Here is a 16,460-nt window from a genome sequence, read left to right on the forward strand (position 1 = left end):
AAGCTCCAATACTTTGGCCTCCTGAAGGGAAGAGTCAACTCATTGGGAAAACAAAACAAAACAAAACAAAACCCTTGATCCTGGGAACTATTGAAGGTAGCAGCAGAAGGCATGACAGAGGATGAGATGATTGGGTGGCATCAGCAACCCAACGGAATGAGTTTGAGCAAGCTTCAGGGGATGAGGATGGACATGGAAGCGTGGCATACAGAAGTTCATGGGGTCACAGGGAGTCAGACACGACTGAGCAACTGAACAACAAAAGCCAGGCAGGGTCTTTATGTACAGCTGGCTGAACCTCAATGGGGCTTTTCTGAATTTCTGGAGGTGGGTAGAACATAATTTTTTAGCCAGATCCCATGCTGCAGCATGTCTGGAATATTTTGTGCTCATAGTCAATCTTTTTTGTGTGTTTTCTGGGTGGCACCTGGGAGTCAGTGTTCCTCACAATGATGGATGCTGTCTCTCTCAGTCCCAGCTGAACTGAACTTTGGATCATGACCTCTGTTTCAGCAGGCAACCCTGGCAAGTTCTCTGGCTGTTTGAATGACTGATGATTCTTGGTTTGGTGCTCGGTCTTTTCCTTCACGTTCAAACTTTGTAGCCAGCACTTGCAACATGGAAAGACCCTCCTGTTGCAGTTCCTCTGAGCGTGATTTACAAAGGATGTCACCTATTTGAACATTTTGAGGCAAACCAGACAAACAAATTGTTCATGTTTCCATGCCATGTTCTAAAATACACCTCTACATTGGCAAAAGCTGACAATCTGTAACTGCAAACACGGCAGACATAGGGCATTTTGCCAGGTTTGTGACTGTCCTTCAGGTACTGTAAGAGAACCTGATCTGTTTTGAAGGACAATTCACAGATATTACAGACCGTGGAGGGCTCCCAGGAAGCAGGGACACTTTCCATGCGACACTGCAGCTGGAACGAGGTGGGAAACTGGCGGTGGCAGTGCTGGCAGGTAGTGTGGGTTTCCCAGCTGTCACCCTTCTGCCTCTCAAGCTCCAGATGGTTCCTCACGTGGGTCATAAACTTGACATATTTTAGAAGACTCAAGCAGCTGAGGCATTTGAAGGCTGTGTGAGTCTTCTGTTCTGGTGCTGTCTCTTGTATGCTCCAAAGTAAAAGCCATCAAATAACATTTACTCTCATCAGTGAATTTGATCCCAGATTTACTTTCATGGGATCAACAGTCTTGCTCTGACGTGCAAGAGTCAGAAAGTCCATTTTCTCCAGGCCTGACAAACTACATGTTCCTTCTGGATCCATAAGACGGAAGCATGCCTGGCCATTGGTGCGAGTCCGTGAAAATGATGCCCCACCATGCACACGGCTCGGTGAGGTCGGGGAATCTTCCAAGGTCATAACCGTGTTTTTCCAGGAGAGATACCTGGAGGGGCCATGGTGGAGGCAGGTCCCCCTGGGATTCCATCGCTGAGTTTGGGTCTTTTGGGATTCCCACTGTTAAAATTCACATCTGAAGTGGGACACCGCTTTGAATTAAGAGGGCTTTCATCCTTGCCTCCTAATGAGAGAACGGCTCCAGAGAGACAGGGAGGCCGCAGAGAGAACAATTCTGAATTGTGAAGGACAGTTTCCGGCGAGCTCGTTTTCTAATCAGGTTTAGATGAAGGCTCCGAAATAATAGAACTGCCTCTTCCTCCCCATGCACACTGAGAAACTGGTGATACGGCAGCTGGCTCTGATGCTGGGGTCCTCAGATTTGCAGGTTGCCACCTGCAGGAGGGATCCGGATTCACGTGGTCCTTCATTCTTCTTGAAGATGAGTCCCTGGTCACTCTGTTCAAAACATTAGAAATGACTGGCTTTGAAGTTGAAATCACTCTGACAAAGAAGGTTTCAGCATCCTCCTTGACGTGCTCCACTCCAACAAAGATGACCTCAGCATCGTCATTGTCCTCACCTCTGGATTTGGACACGGCGGTCTTTTTCTCGGGTTGTGGTGGTGCTTGTGCTTCCTCACACGGGAAGAGATGGGCCATTTTGCAACCACTTGTGGCTTCAAGTGGCCCCTTCTAGTGTTTTTCTCCCCCTAAAAGCAATCACCAGGCAAGGTCATCCCCTCTGATCTCAGGTGTCAGTCTCTGTGGTTTCAGGTCACCCTCAGTTGGTCACCGAGAATATTAAATGGAAAACTCCAGAAATATACAACTTATGCATTTTAATCTGCAGGTAATTCTGAGGAGAGTGATTGGAATCTCACACCATCCTGCTTCCTCCTGCCCAGAATGTGAATCGTTCCTTAGTCCTGAACATCCCACGCGTCTGTCACTCGGTTACCACAATGACTGTTGAGATGCCACAGGGCTTGTGACCAAGTTATCCTTACTTTACTCAATAATGGCCCCAAACCGTAAGTGGAGGGATGCTGTCCATTGACATATGCCAGAGAAAATCCATTAAGTGCTACCTTTCAGTGAAAAGATCGAAGTTCTCAATTTGATATAAAAGAGAAAGAAACAATGTATGCTGAGGTTGCTAATATCTGTGGTGAATGTGAAGAAGAGAAAATAAATCTGGGTTAGTTTTGCTGTCAAACCTCCAACTGCAAAAGGTATGGACACAGAGCGTAGTAAGTGCTTAGTTAGGGTGAAAAAAAATCGCTCAATTAGTACAGTAGTATATTTTACATAGCGACTAGACTCACAACACTTTTATAAAAGTATATTGTTATAATTGTTCTATGTTATTATTACACCTTCCCTGGTGGCTCAGATGGTAAAGTGTCTGCCTACAATTCGGGAGAGCCAGGTTCAATGCCTGGGTCAGGAAGATCCTGTGAAGAAGGAAATGGCAATCCAGCCCAGAATTCTTGCCTGGGAAATCCCATGGACAGAGGAGCGTAATAAGCGGCAGTCCATGGGGTCGCAAAGAGTTGCACACGACTGAGCGACTTCACTTTCACTTTCCTGCTATTTTTAGGCAGTAGCTATCTCTTACTGTGCCTCTATACAGTAGACTGCATCACAGGTATGTTTGTATAGAAGAACCATTGTGTATATAGAGTTTGATACTGTGTGAGGTTACCGATGTCCCCTGGGGGTCTTGAAACTTACTCTCTGCCGATAAGTGGTGATGATTATATTTCTTTCAAAAGACAAAATTAGTACCTGGTTTAATCACTGGCTGAAACATTGAGATAACTATTAGCACCCTTAGACATAAGGAAACATCTCAAACTCAGTGAAATGACATGACCCTTTTAAACTTCCTTCTCCAGCCACCACTTTTGCCTTGACTCCCCATGGTGGCCCCCGTGCTCCTGTTAAACTCTGCAGGAGAGCTGGTAGGCACCATTTTGCTTACAGATCTACAATCTCACTCAGAAATGCTGACCGACAGAAAATGTCCAAAAGAGCCCCCAGCTGTCCCTTGGGGGTGCCTCTCACTCCCTCCACTCTCCGAGTCCAGAAGGCACCATAGTCTATACATGGATCCAAAATATTTGTTTTAAAATCCCAGCCATTTCTAATAGCAGGACTTGAACCTGCCTCATGCTGGCAATTCTCTCTCTCTCTCTCCCTCCCTCCCTCCCTCCTTCTCTCTCTCCCTTCCTCCCTCTCTCTCTCTCTCTCTCTCTCCCCCCCCCCCTCTCTATTTCTCTCTCTCTCTCTCTCTCTCTCAGAGAGGGAGAGCATTTACTCTGTGCTTGAAACTACTACCACAGCATCAACATTGTATTAGGTATTATACGGAATGTGGAGATGATTTAAAACATGTGGGAGTATCCCCTTACGTTACATGCAAAGACTGCACCATTTTACGTAATGGACTTGATCACCCATTAATTTTGGTGTCTCCAGGTGCAGGGTTCCCAGACCCAATCTCCCATGGGTACCGAGGAGGGAGGGACGGGACTTCTCAAGACTTCTACTGCTCCCCCTGCCTTGGATGCTGTCTCAATTACCAGCACCCAACTCCTGAGCTGCCTCGGTCCACAGTTTCTCTGCCAGGCTTTCCTGACCATGATGTCAGAAATCACAGCCTCCCCCAACTCACATGCCATTTTCCCCTCCAGAGCTATTGGGCTGCTGTATTTTGGTTTCTAGAACAACATGGGGTGTCTGTCAGTGCTACATGCCTGCTGCAGAAATAAACAGTAACTGTTATTAAACAATCATTTACCTGTACCTCAAGCTCGGCCCACTCATTCCTGGCTCCCCAGGTACTTACACTTGATCTTAGCCAAAAGGCTGAGAAGCAATTTCTCCAAGCATTTGATGACTTCCAAATCTGAATGGATTAAAACTATCAGGCAAGAGAGAAAGTCAGCCAGTATGTAGCTGGATGCTGACAGGGGCAGTGGTGCTCCTTGAAATTAAAGGTTTGTAACACAGTTTCTCTCCATATAATACATTTGTTGATAGCTTCCATGCCATTAACACGTTTCATAGACATTAAAGGACATTCTAAAGTTTACATTTGGCCATTTGTGATACCAGATCACATTTCATCAGTAGCATATCATAGTTTGTTTGCTTGTGTGTAAATGATGTCCCTAGCGGTAAAGGTCCCTCCTGCCAATGCAGAGGACCTAAGAGATGCAGGTTCCATCTCTGGGTCAGGAAGACCCCCTGGAGGAGGGCATGGCCACCCACTGCAGTATTCCTGCCTGAAGAATCGTATGGACAGAGAAGAATCGTGGGCGACAGTCCATAGGGTTGCAGAAAGTCAAGCATGACTGAAGCAACTGAACACACACGCAGACATATGTATATAAACATATATTTTATAGTGGTATGAAAAATAGTGCTGTGGGACCTCCCTGGTATTCCAGTATTTAAGACTTCTCACTTCCAGGCCAGGGACACAGCTTCAATCCCTGGTCAGGGACCTGTGATCCCACATGCCACTGGGTGTGGCCAAGGTAAATGGAATAATGTATCTTACAGCTGATGTTATCTTAGATTTAATGAAGATTTCTATTTTTCATAAGCAGAATCCAGCCTACTACATTCATGTCACAAGTCACTAATGGCATGCTAGCTGCATTATATAGGCAAGTGGTTTAGACAGGGATTGACAAATCGGCTTGCTTCCCGATTGTTTTTTTTTTTTTTCTTTTAATTTTTAAAAACGTTTAATATTTTTTACATTGAGGTTTAATTTCGGGAAAAACAAAGGAAAGGTTTGTGACATGTGAACATTATATGATATCTAAATTTCAGTGTCACAAAGAAAGTTTTATTGGAACACAGATGTGATCATTTGCCTCTGCCTGAGGCTATTTCACCCTGCTAATGGGAGAGACCTCATGGCCCTTAATGCCTGGTTACTCTCTAGCCCTTAGCAGAGAAATTTTGCAGACTCATGGCTGCAGAGAACAAAAGGAAGCATTCCAAACCCCATGGCTCACAAGCTCCTGAAGTCCAGTTGACTCAGTGCAGCTAAACACTTCCTACTCTGAGACCAAGTGGAGGGTGAAGCTGGAGTGTCTTTGTCTCCACGTCCCAGAAAGATTTCTCTGGGAATAGCAGCACCGCTTCCTGGGTCCAGTGTCCGTGAAACTCCTACCTGGCTCTCCAAAAGCCTTTTCCCAGTGAGGCGGCATCAGGAGATTCCACGCCTTTTAAAGCCCATTCTAGTCCAATCCATAGTACCCAAACCAGGCTCCAATCAGGTTTCTGAACCAGTTTTTCCCCATAGGATCTTTCAACTAGAAACCTTTCTAGCAAAATGTTGGAGAGGGGAAAGAATCTGAGTGGGGCTTCAGGGCCCCTCCCAGGGGCTATTTTCCAGGTCTCAGTGTGGTGAGTCCCCACTTGCATCTCCGGCATCCAGAGGCCCACCACCTTATCTCCAGTTTATCTGAGTCTTTAGATATTTGGGGTTCAATAGCTCAAGGGCAAGGGAAGGTGGTCCACACAGCTATTCCAACAGGGCATGGGCTGATGTCAGGAACCTAAAAAGTCAGGAGTTCTCTTCCAATGGCAAAAAATTCTCCAGCTGCAAACAGCGAACCCCTGTCCTCTTCCGAGGGCAAGGGGGTGGGTTGGGGAGGAGGCAGGGTGAGGAGGGCAGGAAGCAAGCTTACTCCCAAGTGATCTGCACTTGAAGGCTCAGCACCCGCTGGATTCCCAGGGTCCTCACTGTGAATCTACATGCTGAACCCCAGGAGCTTTTTCTAGGCGGGGGCTCATGCGTTCTTAAACCACGTCAGGGGTGTCAGGACACACCCTCACCGCCCTCCTGCACCCTTCCCCCCTGACTCGCCCTCTTCTCTGTCCTCCTTTGCAGCACCTAGATTATATCTCAAGCTTTCCCTCCCACTGCCTTTCCAGCCCTGTGCACACAGATTCGTGGGTTTCAGAGAGGGTTTCAGAGAAGAAATACGTGTATTTCCATTCATTATAAGGTAATAGAGTCACTGAATTAGAACAAAAATGATGTCCACTCATGAACGTGATCTCAAATGCTGTGATCAGATACAACATCAAAGACACCATTATCATCAAATCAACATGTTCTCCCCTTAAACTTACAGAAGGTATGTCCATTACATCTCAATGAACCAGGGAAAAAAGAAGAAAAACTCACCATTAGAAAGAGCTCGTTTTAGACTCTTTTAAGAAGCATGATGGCCGGTGCTGTGCCTAGGAGCTCAGCTGTGTCTGACTTTTTGCGACCCCATGGACTGCAGCCAGCCAGCCTCCTCTACCCGTGAGTGCACCAGGGAAAAATGCTGGAGTGGGTTGCCATGTCCTCCAATGTCGGTGAGTATCAGAATCCAGGGCTAGGGATTTCCTGGCGGTCCAGTGGTTGAGGATCTGCCTTCCAATGCTGGGAATGTGAGTTTAATAGGTGGTGGGTAAGATCCCACATGCCAGAGGGCCGTAGAACGGACAAAGGATCCTGCATGACACGGCTAAGCCCCGAAGAAGCCAAATAAGTGAATAAAACTGAATATTTTTAAAACTCTATGCTCTTTACATTCTTCTGGATATGTTTGAAAGCACGATATTAACAGTTTTATTTATTTATGGACACACCATGAGACTTCCTGCAGGAGCTTAGTTTCCTGACCAGGGGCTGAACCCCGGTCACCAGACTGAAAGCGTTGAACACGAAGTGCTGGCTTGCCAGGGAATTCCTAGTTTGATGTACTTAAAACGGTTTATTTTTATTGTATGCCAAAAGGTACATCCTTTGCAGTGTTTACACTTACAACAGAAACATTTTGGGTGTCAGTTTTAAAATGTTTGCAAAAACTTAGGAGAGAGGAAGAAACATTTTGACTACCGATTTATGCTTCTAGGCATCCCTGATGGCTCAGAGAGTAAAACATCTGCCTGCAGTACAGGAGACCAGGGTTTAATCCCTGTGTCAGGAAGATCTCCTGGAGAAGGAAATGGCTCTCCACTCAAGTATGCTTGCCTGGGGAATTCCATGGACAGAGGAGCCTGGTGAGCTACTATCCATGGTTTGGCAAAGTGTCAGACACAACTGGATAACTAACACTTTCACTTTCATATGCTTCTGAAGATTGCTCAAATCTCAGAATCACCTGGGACATTAATAAACACAGAGATTCCAGGGCTGCATATCACACCTAAGAAATTCAAATTGCCCTAGGAGAGGGCCTGCAAACCTGAAAATTCAAAGCTCACCTCACTTGATTCTGAACTGAAGTGAATCCCACGGTGTAAAGTCATCCAACACTTTGGGAAAGATTGATCTCTGGTGGCTCAGCAGTAAAGAATCCACCTCTTAATGCAGGAGACCTGGGTACAGTCTCTGGGTCGGAAAGCTCTCCTGGAGGAAGAAATGGCAACCACGCCAGGATTCTTGCCTGAGAAATCCCATGGACAGAGGAGCCTGGCAGGCTACAGTCTATGGGGTCACAAAAGACTCAGACACACAACTTAGCAACTCTGCCGCAACAGTGAAAGTGAGAGGTGCTCAGTTGTGTCCAACCCTTTGTGACCGCGTGGACCATATGCAGTCCATGGAATCTTGCAGGCTAGAATACTGGTGTGGGTAGCCTTTCCTGTCTCCAGGGGATCTTCCCAACCCAGGGATCAAACCCAGGTCTCCCGCATTGCAGGCAGATTCTTTACCAGATGGGGCGCAATGGGAGCCCAAGCAACAATAAGAACAAGCTTAAAATGCCCAAGAATATACGCCTTCAGGAGACCCTAAGGGTTGAGGGTCAGGAATGCATTTTTTCCTTCATGTGACACACTGAGCACCTGCCTTGGGAGGAGCAGGTTATTGGCAATTCAATAAACTAAAGAGATGTAGCTTGAGCTGGGAGCTTCATCCTCCCCACCACCCTTCAGAGATTCTAGGAGCTCCACACCCTCTTTGGGGGCTTCTGGAGGTCCTTCGTATTGAAGGAAGTTAGGATATAATCAAAGCTGAGAGATCTGGATGCAAACATCTCCGTTTGGGCCACACTTTCAAATCTCCTGGGCTGTGCTTCTTCACCGTCAGTGAATCTAAGGAATTGCCTATGTGTCTTGTGCAAAAACACATTCTCATCCAACAGTTGTGGGTGGGGCCTGAGAGTCTGAGTTTCTCCCAAGCTCCAGGTGTTGCCCAGGCTGCTTAAGGTGTCCATATTAAACAGTGAGTACTAGAGAGCTTTTGAAAAGTACGGACGTTCTGATTGATTCTGTCAAGCTGACTCCCTGCCCACAGACTCAGTGTCTCCAGGAATGGGACCAGGGAGTCAACGTTATTAAAGGTCTCAGGTATTTCTAAGGAGCAGATAGGGTGCAAATGTGTAGCCAGGCAAATCACCCTACCATCAACCCTGTTTTGGGCTTCATTGTGTCCTGCAAAATCCATATGTTGCAGGGACTTTCCCAAAGGTCCAGTGGCTACAACTCTCCACTCCCAGTGCAGGGGGCTGGGCTTCTGTCCGTGGTCAGGGAACTAGATCCCACGTGCTGCCAGGAAGACCGAAGACCCCACGTACCACAACTAACACCTGGTGCCGTCAAATAAATTAATTCATTAAAAAAATCTGTAGAATATCTAAGCCCCAACACTTTGGAATGTAATCCTCTTTGTAGATTCTGCCTTTAATGAGGTGATTAAGTTACAACGAGGTCACTAGGGTGGGCCCTAGTCCAAGCTGATGGTTCTCTATATAAAAAGAAAGAGGGAAATTCCCTGGAAGGCCAGTGGTTAGGGCTCAGATCTTTCACTGCCAAGGGCCCAACTTCAATCCCTGGTCTGGAAACTAAGACCCAGAAGAAAAGCAGCATGGCTGGAAAATAAAGAGGAAATTAGGACACACAAGACATCAAGGATGCATGGACATAAAGGGACAGGAGGACACGAGAATGCGGGTGCCTGCTCATCAAGGAAAGAGACCTCCAGAGACACCATACTGTCAACACCTTAATCCTGGATTTCTAGCCTCCAGAACTGGGAGAAAACAATTTCCTGTTCTTTAACTCTCATGTATTTCTGGTGGCCACCTGAGAACATTAACGTGTTCTTTAGATCAGGAGTCCCTAGAGAGGGTTCACCTCAAGGACAGTAGGGGGTATGTAGGTGATGACTCGGCTTCCAGCTGACTCCCAAACATCAACAAATGCCGCCCACCCAGATCTTCCAGGACGCAGCCTGCTCCTGGGACCCCATCTTGCAGACCACTACTGCTAAACGTCCCCACACAAATCTCTTTCTGCCCCGCCCCCTTTGTTTGTTTCTTTGTTTGACTTCTCTCCTAGACTCTGAGGGACAGAACCTTGAGAACAGAGTGAGGCCTGTGCTCACACCATCCTGGATGTGAAGGAGAGTATGTGTTTTAACCGCCCCCCCCCCAAAAAAAAAAAACAACAACAACAACAACAAAAGGAAGAAAACCCAAAGCTGTCAAGCAGAAGCTTGTCACCAAGTGTACAGAAAAGCCTTCACATGATAGGTTAGGAAGAAGCAGAGGACATGATTTCAACCTCTTCTTCAAGGAAGGTTTCCGGGAAGGAGGATAGCATGCTTTCTGTAGATGGACTGAGGGCAGATGAATTTATTGGAAGGCATTGGGTAGCCAGGAAAGGAATATGAGTGGAGAGGGGTATGTCATCCATTCTGTCAAGTTCCAGAAGTTTCTATGATACGGGCCACGGTCACAGGTCTCCCAGAGGTCAGGGAGAAAGGAACGTTTGGTGACCTCATCAAAGCCTGGCCCATAGAAGCCTGGCTCTCGGCAGCCAACATCAGGATTCCAGGGCATCCACCGGGCTCAGGAAATGACCTACTGGGAACTCTCTGGTAGTCCTGGGGTGGTTAGGACTCTGCACTTTCACTGCTGAGGGCATGGATTCTATCCTTAGTTGGGGAACTAAGATCCTGCAAGCTGTTTTGGCTGGCCAACAAAAGAAACCAAAAAAGAAAGACAGACATGACCTATTCCTGCCTTTCATTCCGCGGACAACCCCAAGGCCAACTCCGGTCCGGGTTCATTGCTGTGGTCAAGGAGGAAGCTCCCTGGGGCTTGTGGCCGTGGAGTGATATGTGGTCAGCCTGAGTGTCCACCAACAAGGCTGATCATCTCACACCAACTGAGAAGCTGGTACCCAGGAGGAGATCAGGCCCCTGGGACAGGGCCGTGTGAGAAGTGGGCTCTACAAGGTGTCCAAAGGGCACACCTTTCAAGACAGCACTAATCCAGGTGGCTAGCCTCTATCCACTTCCTCCATCTCTAGGGGAGAGCTTGGCCCTTCCATTGTTCTCACAAATCTTTTCCTCTTCTACTCTCCCTGGAACAGCTTCATCTTAAGAAATTGTTGTTGTTCTTTTGCTCGGTTATATCTGCAACCCCAGGGACTTTAGCGCACCAGACCTCCCTGTCCCTCACCGTTTCCTGAAGTTTGCTCCACTTCATGTCTAGTGCATTGGTGATGCCATCCAGCCATCTTATTCTCTGTTGCCCTCTTCTTCTGCCCTCAATCTTGTCCAGCATCAGGGACTTTCCCAGTGAATCAGCGGCTTATACCGCATGACCAATATAGTGGACCTTCAGCTTCAGCATCAACCCTTCTAACAAGTACTCAGGGTTGATCTCCCTTAAGATTGACTGGTTTGAACTCCTTGCTGTCCAAAGGACTTCCAGGAGTGTTCAGCAGCACCGCAACTCGAAGGCAACAATTCTTTGGTGCTCTGCCTTCTTTGTGGTCCAGCTCTCACAACCGTACATGACCACTTGGAAGACCATAGCCTTGACTCTACAGACCTTTGTTGGCAGAGTAACGTCTCTGCGTTTCAACACACTGTCTAGGTTTGTCATAGCTTTCCTGCCAAGAAGCAACCGTCTTTTGATCTCATGGTTGCAATCACCATTGCAGTGATTGTACAGCCCAAGAAGAGGAAATCTGTCAGTACTTCCACCTTTTTGCTTCTATTTACCATGGAGTAATGGGGCTAGATGCCATGATCTTAGTATTTTGAGTATGTAGGTTTAAGCTGGCTCTTTCACCCTCCTCCTTCATCCTCACCTAATCAGTGCAGAGCGTCTGGCTTCTTGCTGCTTCTTCCCTCAGTTCGAATTCCCTGAGTAAGAAATCATAAAGGGATGGTTTTGTAGCTTCAATGCAAGGGTGGGACAGACAGGGACCAAAACATGGGATCATGACACATTGAGAAACTCAACCAATGACGACTTGCACCACCTGCTTACCTACAGGATTAAAGGTGACGTGAACGTGTTAGTCAGTCCTATCTGATGCTTTATGACTTCATGTACTGTAACCCAACAGGCTCCTCTATGGAACTCTCCAGGAAAGAATACTGGAGTGGATTGCCACTCCCTTCTCCCAGGGGATCTTCCTGATTCAGGGACTGAATTCTGAGCCTCCTGCATTGCAGGTGGACTCATTACCACCTGAATCACCAGGAAATCTCAAACCAAGGCAGTGCTAATTTCCAGGACATTACTATAGCAAAATTTTGGTGGTCCATGCCGGTCGCAGCTTCTCGGTCACAAAAAGTGGTATAGTTGGAGCCCACCACTCTGAAGGGGTGCTGTTGTTTGGTTTAGCTGCTAAATCTCCTCTGACTCTTAGAGGACTTGGTCTCAGTAAAGAGCTCTGGTGGGAAAAGAGAATTAGTTTAAAAGCCTTAGTACGGCCAGGTTGGCAGAGAACTAGGATTTGGAGGAAATTTTATCTTTACCATTTGGCTTAAGCTAAATACCTCAGGAATAAGGTTTTATTAAAAAAAAAAAAGTTACAGATGAATGACACCAAGAAGAAAAATGCCAAGTTACACTCAACACTGAAATACTGAACTCATCAGTGACATTTTTGGACGATCGGGAATAGATTTCCAGCAGCCTTTGAGTAAATATTTGTGTGTGAAAGTGTTTATTCATGTAAAAACAGAATAAAACGTGTGGGGATATGAGTGACATAAACGCACATTTGGACAATGGATTCGGGGATGTTGGGTTGTCTCTTAGCAACTGGAGGCTTGCCTGGCTGCTCAGTTGTGCATGCAATGCAGGAGACCCAAGTTCAATCCCTGGGTTGAGAAGGTCTCCCGGAAAAGAGATCTGTTACCCACTGTAGTATTCTCAGCTGAAGAATTCCATAGGCAGAGAAGCCTGGCAGCTTACAATCCATGGAGTCCCAAAGAGTCAGACACGGCTGAGCAGTGGGAAAACTGGCATGGGCTGGTGGGTCCCAGAGGCTCCAGGTGGACTGCGGGTGAATATCACCCAGGACTCTGGGGCTGATTTTGCACAGTGAACCCATTTTGGCACCGCCAGGGTACGAGATGGAGGATTTGCATCTGCTGAATCCACTGGGGAAAATGCTCCAGTCCAGGGCCTGGGTGAGGGTCCCTTGGAAGAAGGTTCCTCTAGTGATGCTCACTCCTGGACACTTAGTTCAGCTACCAAAGAGGGAATCAATGCAACACATTCAGACAGACAGACTAGGCCGCATCCTCTCAGCTTTTATCACTGTGTTCAAGGCAGAGCGACAACCTGCTATTGAGAATTTCCTTGTAGTCAGAAGTCTTAGAGGAAAACAAGAATTGTAATTTGGACTTAGATTGGAGCCACTTCAGCAATGATGCTTATGTAACTTTTTATCTTCTCTGGACTGCTTAGGAGCTGCAATTTCCCCTCACGGTCCCTCCTTGTCATCTCGAGAATCACCTACTTTCCACAGCTCACCTGGAGCCTAAAACAGCTCAGGACAAATGTGGCAGGTGGGAGGGAGAAACAGAGCTTCGGACTTCAAACCTCACGCCTGATGGACCAATGTCCTCCTTGCTTAATTATTTGTGATCGCCTCAGCTAAGACATCATTCTCTCGGAAAGAATTCCCAAGGGCATCACACCTGACCGCCACCGTGCGGACTCCCAGAAAGAAGTCCGCTTTGACAGCATCTAACCTAGGCCACACCTCTGACCCTAGTCAGGAAGGTGACTGACAAGAAGCCCGGGGACAGAGCGGCAGCATCGTGAGGACTTTCGAGTGACCCGGGCACCCTGGCAATGTCCACAGCAGGCACAGAGTACACATCCTGACGGCAACGAAAGAGAGAGGCCCATTCTGGTCTACGGAGCTGGCGCCATGCCTTACCTGAGCACCCGGTGCAGGCGGCTATCGAGGAAGGAGATGGAGTTCAGGTAGAGCTCCTACAGGTGGGGCAGGTTCAGGAACTGGGCCGTGAGCTGGGTGATGCAGTGCTCCTCCTGTTTGGGGGCTGTGTGCGGCAACACATGGATGCGCCAGAGCGGCAGCCGGGGCAGGTTGCCCATCTGGCCCAGGTGGAGCACAAACCTGCCCAAAGTGGCCCGATTCCAGGTGCAATTCACCTCCAAGTCCTCGACACAGTCCAGCTGCAACACCTTCAGGATCCTCCTGATGTTCCGTGTGGGCATGGTGGAGATGCTGAGCTTCTGGCAGCTCAGGTGCAGCAGGCTCCTCCTGTTTGGCCTTCTTCAGCAGGTAGCTGAGGGTCTGGTTCCAGGTGTCCTCCTTGAGGCACAGGTCGAGCAGCACCTGCACAGGGGCCTGTGCCGGCTATAGCCCACCTGCACCTCCACCCTGCACCTCTTCTGCATGGACTGGGCTGGCTCGGGCTCCAGCAACGAGCAAACACTGTCCGTGTGGCTGGATCACATGGTCCAGATGTCCTGGTGGGCTTTCCAGTGCAAGTTCAGCAGCTGCAGCTTCCACTGCCTGCAGGGCCACAGGAGACACGCTGAGCTGTGCAGAGGCTGACTGGCACCAGGACCACGCGAGGGCTCTGCACTCCATATACCACTGCCCCCCCTGGCTTCAGGAACCCCCTTGGTCCCTACCTTAAGGGACACTGGTGGGGAGCACACGCCTTTCGTCCCTTCTGCCCCTCAACCAGTCCTGTACATCTGGACGCCTGTCCAAGTGAACCCCTCATCCTCCTGCTCTGGCTGCATCTTGCTCACACCCCCAGGCCCCACCAGTCTGCCAGGTTGACCTTACCTGGGTTGGACCCTCTGAGCAAGCACGACGTCCAGGTCATCGAGTGGAGCCTGGAAGGTCTCCAGATGAGGCTGGTGTTCCTTCATCAGGGTCCCCAGCAGAGGCAGGGGAAGGGCCTGGACTGCACCACCACTTTCAGGGCCTGGGTGTGCCTCCCGGCAAAGGCCACCATAAACAGTGGCGGGAAGAGCTCTAGGGGCAGCTCCTCCAGGGCCACCATGGCCAAGGCCTCATTCCACAGCAGGCTCTGGCCCGCCAGGCCCAGGAGTTGGGGTGGGCCCTGGACACCCGTTCTGAAGAACCTAATACAGAGTGAGTCATGGGGGGATGTCAGAGAGCAAGTGGGGGCATGGTCTTCTCTGGTCAAGGAACCGGGGAGAACTTGCTGTCCCTCCACCCTAGCAGAACCCAAGGCAGGCTCAGAGACATCCTCTGGCCACAAAGACACAGTTTTGGCCACACTTGTACCCGGAGAAGCATCTCTCCAGGCAGCAAAAAAAAAAAAAAAAAAAAAGGGACAAGGTGACCTCTTGCCCCAACCCGTATCTACCAGTTGCTGCATTTAATCCTAGCCCTGCTGGCCAGTAGATACTTAGGAGCCTGACAGCTGGCCCCACTTTCTTCAGAGAAAGCTTCTGATTATTACTCAAGGGCTGAAAACAGGAATAAGGAGGTTAATCCACACAGTCTGTCTCTAAACTCCAACCAATAACTCACGCAATGGGTGCTGTTATGCCACTTAATAAAAAGACATACCTTACACTCTGTGTCTCTTCTACAAATGTTACTACCATTCAGCTCAATGGAGCAAAACATCCACATGCAGAAAAAAGCCGCCACTATTTAATATATTCTACAGATTGTTTTTAATTCCATGGAATTAAAAAACAGTTTTCAGCTTTTAAAACAAAAAGAAACCCCCCAAAATTTTAAGCTAGTAAAATCACAAACCTATAAAATGATATGAACTATAATCACTGGTAACACACTACAATGTAAAATGTCACCAGATCCTAATTAGGTATCTTTCATTAAATCAATTCCTGGAACTTCCCCGGCAGTTCAGTGAGGAGGACTCTGTGCTTTCACTGCAGGGGCATGAGCTCTATTCCCATTAGGGAACTATGACCCCAGATTCTATTTGGTGTGACCGTATCCCCTCACTCTCACCATACGCTATGCCATGCCCCCCCTGCGCACCCCCTGCCAAATTTCTGCTGTCTTTTTACAAATAACATGGCATATTTTTATTTTTTTAAATAATCGTATTGTGTTGGCCAGTTCTAAACTTCTAAACAGTGATGTGTAAATGGGCTTTCTTGTTCTGAGTACCATCAAAAGCAATGAGTATCTGGCTTAGTAAATTTCCGTTTCTGGTTTTAGATCTTGAAGAGAATTGTTTTATTGGATAGTTTACAACATTTGTTGAGACATTTACTGTTCCTTCCTTCTCCTCTCCTTTCTTTTTCTTGATTTCTTCCCTTGTCTTTCTTCCTCTTTCTTTCCTTCCTTTTCTTTCCCCAGGTTGTTGCTTGACTGGACCTTTCCTGAAACAAATGAATTCCACTCAGAGTTGAATGTTATCCTCTCAGAATCCCATTTCGTTCCTCATTTCTAGTATTGGAATTAACCTCCCTGTCCCCTTATTAGATTTGCCACAGTTGTATCAATGTTTCTGATTTTCTTTTTCCAAGAAGCAGCAGCTCTTGTCGTCTTATCCCAACAAGATTTATTTTTGTGTTCTATTTTTGTTTCAATTCATAGATACTTCCTACATTCTTTAGGATTTTTTCCTTTTCTTTATAACTTTGTATTTTAGAAGTTTCTTCAGAATTTTTTTCCTGTAAATATATTAGATTTACAATGTTGAATTTCAGACGTATATCAGAGTGATTTAGTTATGCAGCTATGTATCTATTCTTTTGTAGGTCCTTTTCCATTATAGGTTATACATGATACTGAGGATTTCTTTTCTTTTCTTTTTTTTTTCCAGAGATGGTTTAG

General features: G+C 47.4%; 1 pseudogene; it reads right to left on the reverse strand.

Annotated features, from left to right (window-relative positions):
• Positions 1 to 299: 299 nt before the first annotated feature.
• Positions 300 to 2,012, reverse strand: LOC138431468 (zinc finger protein 280A-like; annotated as a pseudogene).
• Positions 2,013 to 16,460: the final 14,448 nt, after the last annotated feature.

Source organism: Ovis canadensis, chromosome Y (assembly GCF_042477335.2).
Source record: "Ovis canadensis isolate MfBH-ARS-UI-01 breed Bighorn chromosome Y, ARS-UI_OviCan_v2, whole genome shotgun sequence".
NCBI lineage: Eukaryota > Metazoa > Chordata > Mammalia > Artiodactyla > Bovidae > Ovis > Ovis canadensis.